This window comes from Erithacus rubecula, assembly GCF_903797595.1.
Source record: "Erithacus rubecula genome assembly, chromosome: 12".
Classification (NCBI taxonomy): domain Eukaryota; kingdom Metazoa; phylum Chordata; class Aves; order Passeriformes; family Muscicapidae; genus Erithacus; species Erithacus rubecula.
In genome coordinates this window covers 7,390,606-7,401,631 of record NC_136664.1, presented here as the reverse complement: position 1 = coordinate 7,401,631, position 11,026 = coordinate 7,390,606, and positions in this window count along the sequence as shown.

Below are 11,026 nucleotides of genomic sequence, written 5' to 3'. Positions count from 1 at the left end.
CACTGCAAATTTCTCTCTCTGCTGGGGAGGAACTCTCTCAGCTGCTTCAAATCAGCACCACTTCTGTCTCACTGATGAGTGTGCACCTTAACTGACCATTTTCTCTGAAAATTCAATCCATAACTCTACCTACACTCCCACCATTTTCAAGATGTAACAGCTGTGATTTGTTATGGAGGAGAAACTAGAGTAAAAGAAAGGGAGGATGGAATTAGGAACTAGAACATGATGCCAAGCACCCTAAAGCAGTTTCTCTGGGCAGGATCCTTATGGCATCTCCTGATTTGGGGCAATCAGACTGAGCTTGTGACAACTCACAGCCCACTCCACTGGAGGCAAACCTGAGCCTTGCCTCAAGATCAGCAATTAGGAACCACCTCAGACAACAAAAGGGGACATCACACCCACTGCTCACTGGCTGTGATTGCTGCCTGCAGAGATTTACACCAGTTCAACTCCAAGACTTGGTTTCCATAATGGAAATCAGGGATACAGCAACACCTCATGGGGATGCCCTGCAGAGCCAGGACACCAGCCCACAGGCTGCTCTGCAGGGGATACATGGCTTGGCTGGCCAGCTGTGTGTGGAGGAGACATCTCCCACAGCCTGCTTACCAAGAGTCATTTGAACACAGAAGGGGAGGAAGAACCAACTGCAGGCACAGCCCAGAGCTTCTCCATGCCTATGAACAGTGACCACTGCCAGCTCCAGCAGTGACTTCAACAGAGAGGCAGGAGGGGCACAAAAAGAACAGACAGATTTCACAATCCCAAATGCCACAGAGGTCATCAGATGCAGACAAGTCAGTGGCACAGTTAAAAGAAACAAAGATACAAGAGGCCTTAGGAATGAAATCAGATTAAGCAGGATGAATCTCCTATTACAGAGCCATATTCCTGCCTGGTGCCTTTCTTATTATTTCACTTATTCAAAAGGAAACAAGAAGTGGCTCAGCAGTGATGCAGGGAAGGGAGCAAGCAGCTCAGGAAAGGTAATGAGTTTTCTTAAAAAGTCCATGAACAGCATGAAAACACAGAGGCATCCTGGGTGTAGAATGATAATGGCCCTTCAATCAATCCACAATTGATTTCACATTTAAACTGTAGATCATCTCAGTAAAAAGCCTTTTGTGAGCCTGAAATGGAGAACTGGAATCTGCATTTCAAAGGCAATGCTCTGAGTGCTCAGCCACTGTCTCTCTCAGTCAAGTTGGCCTTTTAGTGGGGAAGAGCTGGGCTGATGTAGGAGACACAGGTGCCTGGGGCAGACCAATTGCTAGGGCATCTGACCTGGTCAGTGATGAGATGCCTTCACAGCAATAATTAACATCCCACACTAAATGTCTGGTGGGTAAATGATGCCTTTGCCTTGCAACAGGAATACGTGCCCAGAGTAGCTATAGACTGGTAATGCCTTAAGCTCCCTTCTCATGAAGTCCCATCCCATAAGCCCTCCTCAGACAAGGACTTCCACTGTCATTCTCCTGGCAAGGATCAGGCAGCTGGGGCAAAGAAGACTACAAAGGACACCAGAAAATGCTGAGTTTTATTCCCTTGGTCCTATTTGATCTCAGGATGGCAAAATGCTGCCTAAGGCAACCCTGGAGTTAACACCCTGAAGAGGCTGTTGTGGAGGAACACGAGTGATGGATGCTCTTGTGTTCAAGTGCTCCATTCCAGCAACTCACAAACCTCTCACAGCCTGGTGTGAGCCCAGGGCACACTCACCAAAGGAGACATCACCAAAGTGGAGGGCGGGCACATTGAAATGGAAATTCGGTCCCTTGATGCAGCCCCTGGGAGGACAAAGGCAGGAGGCAGTGGATTTGCTCAAGGGAATTGCAAAGGGTTCCAGTGTTAGGGCTGGGGTGGATAAAAGCTGCTGCCAGAGCACTCTGGGTTTCAAATCAACCCACCAGCCATGTGGACAGGAGGCAGCCAAAGCAAAATGGTCAGCAGCTGATGGGGCTCAGGGCACCACGGCAGGCAGGACAAACCCCCGAGTTGCTGCTGGTCCACTGAAGGATCCTAAACACACACCCAGAGATGCCTATGTGCCTCAGCTTCCCCATCTGTAATGTGGGGACACAGAGGTGTCCCTACAAAAGTGGACTCACAGTAACCAACCTTCCTAGCCACGGATTACCTACTTTGATATTTCTTACACAGAACTGGTGTTTTCATGGAGGATCTTTCCCAGGAGATTTTGACACACACAGTCATTACAGGCAGGTTTTTGAGACAAGAATCCAGGGGAGCCTCAACCATCCACTGCAGTAACAGCTCTACACAGAGGATAAATGAAAGGACCAGCTTGTCATCAGTGTCAGCTGTTACAGCAATTTTTAAGCAATGGCTTAAAAAACCAAATGTTGGTGTCCTTAATCCAACACACCACTCACATTCAGCAGACAGGCTCCAAACTGCAAAAGTCACCAACATCTACTGAAATCAACACTTAAAGCTGCACAAGACTCACAGATTTATTTCATGGTTGATGCCAATCAATGCCCACTCTGACTCTTAGTTAAAAATCAGTGATCACAGTGAACTGTACCTTCTGTTTTATTCACCAGACTGCCACTGGCTCTGCTCTACACATCTCGACAAGCAAAATCTGCCCTTGCTCAAGGAGAAAGCTGCTTATGCAATATCATCCCGTGACCAATTTGGGGGAGGGACAGAGGAGAATAAATTATTTGATTGTGAAATGTTCCCTCTCCATTAAAAAAAAGGCAGCACTTTTCTGCAAACAAAAAGCCAGCAATTTTTTTTCTTTACTGAGGTCAGACCTATTCACCACTCTTCTCTTCCAACGTAATAACTTTCTTGTTATTTTTTACTCATTTCTCTTATCCTGTCGGTAAAATCGACTGCAGACTCCTTTCATTTCTTTACTGCCTTGATCCAGTGCCTCCCAACAGCAGCATCCCAGACACAGCCAGCTCCAAAGCTCCAGAGCATCCAGCAGTAGCTTTCTTGCTTACCCCATGTTATCCCACCAGCCCATGGCTCAGATGGGATGGGACAAGCCCTCACTTGAGGATCCTCAGCTGAGGTTTACCTGCAGTCTACTGCTTAGCACAGCACTGAAAATATCATTTACTCATTCACCTTTCCTCATGTAATGAAAATAATAAATTGATAGAAAGAAACAACAAGGTATCAGCATAAAAAATGCATAGAGAGCACAATCTTTTGGTAAGAAAACTCGGTGTGCCCTTCCCTGCTACAAACAAGGTTTTGAAATGTCTGGCATGATGTAGTGCTTCATTTTCTACCTCTTTTGGTTGCTCTCTTACTTTTTTGCAGACTTGACACCATTAGGATGGAAACAAATAGGTAGGAAATTACTTTTCTTCCTTTCCAGAATTGCTTTGCTCTTTCTAGAGCCAGAGCTACACCATGGCTGCAGGGTGGTGAGGGACTGCTCAGCAGGGGAAAGCTCTGCCATGCCCTTTGAGAGCCAGTGCTGGGCCAGGAGGGCAGATGGCTTCCTCTGACTCCCAGGACAGGCTGGTTTCTGATTTGACCACAAGCTTTTACTCTGAAAAAGCAATGCTGAGTTTAAAATTATCTTTGATTTCCTTCCCATGCACTTAGAGGAGCTTTGAAATCCATTCAGTGAAGGGACAAAGCTGGCAAAGATTTTGGCATTGTTGCCTGGCTTGCAAGTAAGTCAGGGTGTTGGTGACAAAGCACAGGACTTTGTTGCCAAACTGCTCAGCTTCTCTGCTTTTCAGCATCTTGTTCACAGAATCTCTCATGCTTTGTGATTGGCTTTGAACAAAATTCCCATCTGACAACATTAATAAACAGAGATCCACAGTTTTATGTGATGTAGAAAATCACAACATAAAGGAGTGATCATCATTTAGAGTTTTTGAGCAATTAAGAAAGTTAATTTTGAGCTTCAGTATTTGCTATGAGGAAATTTCCAACCACTTCACTGCTGGTTTTGCCAGTTGCCCAGAGCTGATCAATTCTGTAAATCACCTGATCCAGAGGCACCTTCACTACAAGTGGAGACCAGCAAAGCCCCTTTCCAGTGAGGCAGGGAATCCAGTATACAATTCACTGTGCTGGGAAAAAGCTCCCAGATATCTGCAGCGTGGGAGACCAATATCTGCAAATCCTCATCCCAAGGGATTTGGGACTAGCAGACAAATGCCTGAGGAAGGCAGTCATATTTATTTAGGAAATTAAGAAGCAAAAGTAAACAACTTGCCAGTTAAAGATGGCTGTTTTCTTCAATTATTTTTGCATCCAGGGATCATGACTCTGGGACAATTCCCACCCTGACAATCCACTGGATCAGCTCTGATATATAAGGAAATGCATCATTTAAATGACTTCTTGAGATCCTTTTCCAAGGGGCCAATTGGAGAGTTAAGCTCTCCCAAGGGCCTTTCAGGGTCACTCAGGAACAGGCTCCTTTTTCTCAGCACGCATTCTTTGCTCCGGTTCCTCTAAGTCCCACACCAGCTCAAGGCTTGCATGCAAGTAGTTTTCCTCTTTCTCTGTCATGTAAAAGCTGTCCTGGCACAATCCCAGGAGATTCCTGCAGCAAAGTGCTGGACAACCCCATCACCAGAGCCAAAATCCCAGAGCCAAGAGAACGGCCCTGAAAAAGGAGTCCCTTGGGAGAAACTTTTTAAATCCATCTTTTCTACTGCTCCCACAATTGCAGCTGGTGGGCAGCAGGACAGTTTGTTAGCACAAGCTCTGAGTGATTATTGTAGATGGCATTGCTGAGTAAACCCTGCACCATTATGGTGTAAATAAGAAGCTGTCTAATGACCTTTGCATCCATCAGTTGGAGCAGGAAGGCAAGAACAGAACAGCTGGGATAGGGATTGCAGCATCCTCCAGAATGGGAGCCCAGCTGCTGGAAGAGCTTGGGCCTCATACCTCTTCCTCCTAGATGGGCAAACCCAGAATATTCGCTGAATGGAAATCTGGCAGCCATCTCCCCCTCCTGAAAAACACCTAAGCAGCAGCATGCAGAGACAGAGAGGAAGGACAAGGTAACCTGAACCACACTGTGCACCTGAGAATTCCCTGCCCTGTGCCAGCACAGCAAAACCACCACCTCTGATATGGGGTCACTCGGGTGGGGCAATGACAGCTGCTCCCAGAGAAGGACTTGACAGCATTTCTGGAAGACAGGACAAGCATAAACCTTGTCAGCAGACTGCCTGGACTCTGTTTTCCTAGGAGGGTGTTTGTCCTGCTCAGCACAGCAAGGCCCATACAGCATCAGCCAGAAGAGCCATGGACTGAGAGCCACAAGGTGACAATTTCCATACAGTGAGAGAAGCAGGTGCTGGCCAGGGATGGTCATTCTGCAGACACCCTGCCTTCAGCAGGGCTCATCCACCTCTGGTCTGGATGCATCTGGGCAGTGGGAGGGAATCCAAGGTCAGGGGAGTGTATTTCTGTCTTGGCTTCTATTGCCTAATGATGAGTCCATGTAAAAGAGACCCATCCTGGAGGTCAGTAGTCTGGAGGATTTTAGTGCTCATTTACTAAAGCTGTTCTGCTCTGTAGCTCTTTGGCCTTTGAGGAAATGCTGGCAAAGCTATGGCATGAAAGCTTATTCCTGCACTGCCTGGATTGTTGTGGGATCAGTGATCCAGAGCCAGGCATCTCCAGCTTGTATGGGAGATCCCCTGGAAGCTGCAGGGACAGTGGGGATGTGCCAGCACTGCCCTGCTGACCACAGACCCTTCCCAGCAATCACACAGGAGCCCAGTGACCTGGGGGAGTATTTGCACCTTGCCTGCACTGGGGTGAGAGAGGCAGGAGAAGGAGCTGTACCTGAGATGTCACAGTAAACTGCTTGATTATAGACCTGGGCTTCTTGGGGCTTAAAGAACAGTGATTTCAGCTGAACAGCTTGGCCAGATCTCTCCCTCCTAAAGCAGAAGGAGACAGCAAAACATTTGTCTTTGAACATCACATTTCTTGTTTTCAACCATAGCCCTGCAAGCCTTTATTTAGAGAATTGATGACAAGCAAGGAATGAGCAACACTTATCAACAATACTTACAAGAGAGTTTGGAAGCAGCTGCAAAAAATCTAAGTCCTTTACCTGTACTGGCACCTGGTAGTAGTTTTAAACTGTCTGCTGCTTCCTCAGGGTCTCCTCTCTCTTCTTCTCTCCCAAAGGGTCCTGGCACTGATGCTCAGTCCCAAGGAGCCTTGTAATGCAATTTTGGAGGGTCTCACTTAATGCAACTGGTTTTAAAAAAAAGCATGACTTACATTTCCTCAAACCCCAGCATTACAACTGTTTCTTAATGCACTTGTTGATGTAAATACATGAAGCTCTGCTAACTATAATAACATTCCAAAAGGAATGAGAAATTTAGCTTACACAAGGAGAGAAAAAGAACAATTATTTTTTCTATCAACAAAGTGAGGCTTTGATTCTGCTTCCTGCTGGGCATCCTCACTACTCTGTCCAAAAGTCTTGAACTTGACTGAGCCTCCAGCTTTTCTGAAGCATAACTATTAAATAACTAATATTGCCCAAGTGCCACTTGACACTTAGAGCTCAAAGGACAGACCCTCAAGGAACTAAAGAGCTGAAACATGCTAAGTCACTGGGGTGCAGCTGCAAGCAATTCCTTAATGTACATTCTGCTTAGACTTAACAGAGGGAAGGACAGACAGAAAATGCCCAAAACTATTTCAAAGACCCACAAACCCATAAGAAGGAAAGGAAAGTCTGAAAGACTTAATTCACTTGGATTTTACTCAATACCTAGAGGAAATGCATTTGCTAGATCACATGTTTCTACCCAGCAAGCAACTGGATGAAGATGGAGCCTTACTTTCCAACAACACACTTGAGGAGCTGCAGCTGGCAACCCACACTCAGCATATGAGACATCAGACCCATCAGGTCCCATTGGGATGTTGCATGGACTCATCAGCAACCAGAGAGTAATCTTGGATTGACAAGAATAAAAAACATCTGGGTTGCTCTGAACAACACCAGCTCTGCTACAACACCTGGAGCTTGGCTGAGACAAGCACTGAAAAGAAACGCTTGGATGATCATTTCCCTGGCTTGGCTAATTAGAGTCTAATAACCCACCAGTGCTCATCACCCAGCTGCTCACTGTGTGTTTAGCAGCCTGAATTCAGTGCTCTCACCCTGGGCAGAGCCTCCCTGGTGAGGGGGTTGCACTAGGCAGCTGCTTGCCTTTGCTTCAAGCTCAACAGCTGGAGGTGAATGCACACCACAGCTCCACAGTATTCTGCATTTCTCTTCAAGGTACTGCCAGGGCTGAGCTGCCCAGTGGCACCATTGGATGCTGCAGCTGCTGTGGCCTCTGCCCAGAGAGCTGCAGCCAGCCCTTGTTTGGTTCCTGCACCATGCCTTGCCAGGCCTGCCAGCACCATCAGCTGTACAAACAACCTCTGCTGATATGCTGGGGAAGGCCACTAATGAAATGTCAAGAACAGTGATGATGTTTGATGTTGTCATCTTCTGGAGGGGTGTAAAGCAGGAGGAGAGCACATCTTGACCCTTAAAACCAAAATACACAGCTGCAGTAAAAGGGAGGGGAGTTCAGCAACAAGTGGGAAAGAAATGAGCCCAAATTTCAGAAGTGCCATCCTGATCACTCCTAGGAAAAGCCTCCATTTGCTCTGAAGAGATTCACATGCCACACAGCAGACTGGAGAAAAGGTATTTGAATGAGACAGGACAAGAGCAGCAATGCTGAGGGTGCAAATGAATGCCAGGACTTTACTGTGGTCCTGGCATCGAGGCTTGTGAGGGCTGTGCACCAACAGATTACCAGGGACAGGCACCTTAGAGTTTGTGCTGGCTGTCAGACAGTGTCTACTATAAACTGAGCATCCAGTTTTATGGCACTGGGTTATTTCTTATAAGAGTTGGAGATGTTGGTGTAAATTATGATTCTGCTCTTTCAGATTTTATACCACACCATCCTTTAGCTGCTCTGAAGAAGTGTTCAAACAAAGAAGAGCAAGGTCTCAGAGCCAAATCACTGCTGGGAAACTCAGAAAGCATCCCTACTTCCACCAAGGCCAGAAAACAAACTTCTTGGAGCCTAACACAGCACTATCAGTCCTTCAGGTGAACCACATCACCAAGTGCTGTTTGGCTGTTCCTCCTGTTGGATTGCAAGCTGATGGTACTCACTGCTCTGTTTTATGTGCTGCCATCAGATCTGTTGTCCCTGTGGACACTGGGGCAGTTTGGTTATTACTCAGAGGCTGATGGAGGCAATACATCTCCTGTTAATGGAAGCAAGTGTAATACAATTCATAAGCAAAAATGAAGCTAAACAGGAGAGGAAGAAAATTGAACCATTGGCCTGATGAATATGCATCTGCTAACAACAGTGCTCTGTTCTAGCTGAGTGAGTTTAGCTGACTTTGGGATTTGTCAAATGCCATGGCCAGCACATCTGTGACAGAAATATAACTGACACAGGGATCTTACCCACTGCTTTGGAGCACAGGAACAGCAATATATCACAGAGGCAAGGAAAGGGACAGGCCTGACTGGGCAGGGGACCTGGGAAGGGGGTGCAGGGCCAGAAGGCAGGGCCAGGGGTGATGACCAGCCCATGTTGTTGACATGTCTGCATTGCTGTGAGCTGTGTCCACATCATTTGTCCTGCTCTGGTTACTGTCTACTGAGCTGCAGTTGAACAGGGCTAGGATAGCAAATTTACCTGTTCCCCTGCTGAGCCCTGGCAGCCAGACAGACCAACTGCATGTTTGAGCCCCTAAAGTGACTTGCAGCAACTTGTTCCAACTGCACCACTGGATACTGGAGCCCTGCACTCATATCTTTGCTCCCAAGAAAACCACTTAAAAATGCAAGACTCTTGATCTCCTGAGACTAAATCACCATTCTGCAGGATTCAGTGTATTTGGACAGAAACTTCTGACAATATATTAGAGAGAACTTCCCTGTACTGTCAGGGAAGCTGAAAGTCAGAACACTTGACTCCAAAGGTAAAGGGTAAGGAATTATTAGTTACACATAGTCTACCACTCTGTACTGTTCAACCAAGTTCTTTGAAGACATAACATATTCTGGAAAACTTTTGCCATTTCTCCTTTCATTACTGCAGCATGTCAGACTATAAAGCTAGAAAATGTTGTTAGATATTTCTCCTGGGAAATTAAAATGGGCTCTTTGAGAGGTTCCTCACATGTGTGTCTCCCCTCAGGAGAAAAAGGGCTACTAGTTCTTGAGGATATGCCTCATTACCTACCCTTACAGATTAAAGCTACATGTGTATGAGCCTTGGGTCACCTCAGGAGTCAGTGCTCTGCCTGGGCTGGCATGTTCTCTAGGATGGTCACTGAGCCAGAGCACAGAAAACTAGTGTGGATGCTAACCAGGAGAGAAGTAAAGCCATGCAGAGCAGTGAACATGACAGTGCATCATTTCTGGCACCATGTCAGCCTCTGCCAGGCTGCCATGGGCAGGTGGCCTGAAATACAGACAGTGGATAGATGATGAGACAGCACAAAATCTCCAGCTGTTTTTCCCTGGCTTTGTTACAGCATCCAGCGATGCAATACAGGAGGGGTCAGCTCACAGCTACAGAAGTAATCTCTGTGCAACCAGAAATACACATGGATCCTGTTTCCCCCTTGCTCAACCCCTCAAGGATGAGAATCTGCTGGATTTCCACCGGCCCAGATAAGAAAAAGCTGATCTTGAAAAGCTGAATACCAGCAATGTTTGGCCAAATCACTGCCTCAGTTTGGCAGAGGGGGAAAGCCATCCACAGAAAACAAATCATTGCTTGGAGCAGACAGAGAAACAAGATAGAGCTGGTAACAGAAGCACTGAAATGGCACCCAAAGAGCAGCCTGTTAGTTCAGGGCACTCAGGAGAGAGGCAGTGCCAAAGCTAACATCTGCATCTTTCCATATATAACTGAACCCAGCACAAGCTGTGGGATGGACCAGAGCTCCCACTGGACATGGTGTCTTCTGCCAAACATTGAAGTGCTTAGCAGTAACCTCTCCTTTGATGGGGACTAGATTTGCAGGAACAAAGGTGTTACCTCCTGAGCCAACCTCAGGTCCATAACCCAGCCATCTTGAAGACCACCTCCATCAGCTCAGACCTAACACATGACACTGGAGAGTCATGAGCAGGCAATGACAGGAGAGTGATGACTCGTCAAGGTCAGAGCAATGGTAACAAATCCTTGTCCTCCCTTTCCTCTGGTTTCTATTTCCAAGGAGTCAGCTCCCATGTGTCTGCAGTGTGATTTACAGCTAAGCTGTGGTGGGGAGTATGCAGCAAAAAACAAGGACTTTCCACTTTGGTAGCCACCTGGGCTTCTTGCACAGCTGTTTCTGCTGACCCATCACGTGTATTTGCAAAAATAAAGCACAATTTGAGATGTGCTCGGCAAGTCAGAGTTGCATAACAGTTCATTTCCCACAGGCTTGGATGGATGCTCAAAATGTTCATGGTCACATGGCGATTCCAAAAATCCCTGCCTCCTCTTTTTGTCAGGATTTTTATCAGTGACTTAACCCTATACAGACTAGAGTGCCCTGCTGCAGCTTCTACAGACAGTAACACCTGAAAATACTGGTATCTAGTGGCCCACACAGCAAAGCTTCTGCACAAGCCCTGCAAAGCCACCCTGCCCAGAAAGCCTTTCCAAGACTACCATCCCTCCACCAGTTTCTAATCTCTGGAAGCAATTATTTCCTCCAGCTACTTGTCAAAAGGCTTTGATTTTCTATAAGGTGCTCCCAGACATCATGGGTGATGGGTGGGAGGAAGAGAGCAGCCACTGCTGGCCAGAAGGTCAGAGACAGAAAGGTCCCAGCTTTGGTGGCTTCTCCAGCAGATGGTCTGGCAGTGCAAGGGACGTGTCTATCCAAGATAAAAGTTACAAAACCGTCACCACAGAGAAGGTTGTAGAAGTCAGAGTCAGTGGAATTTTAGATTCTGTATTTGATAAAGAGGAAAAAACCACAATCATTTGATGTAAAGACA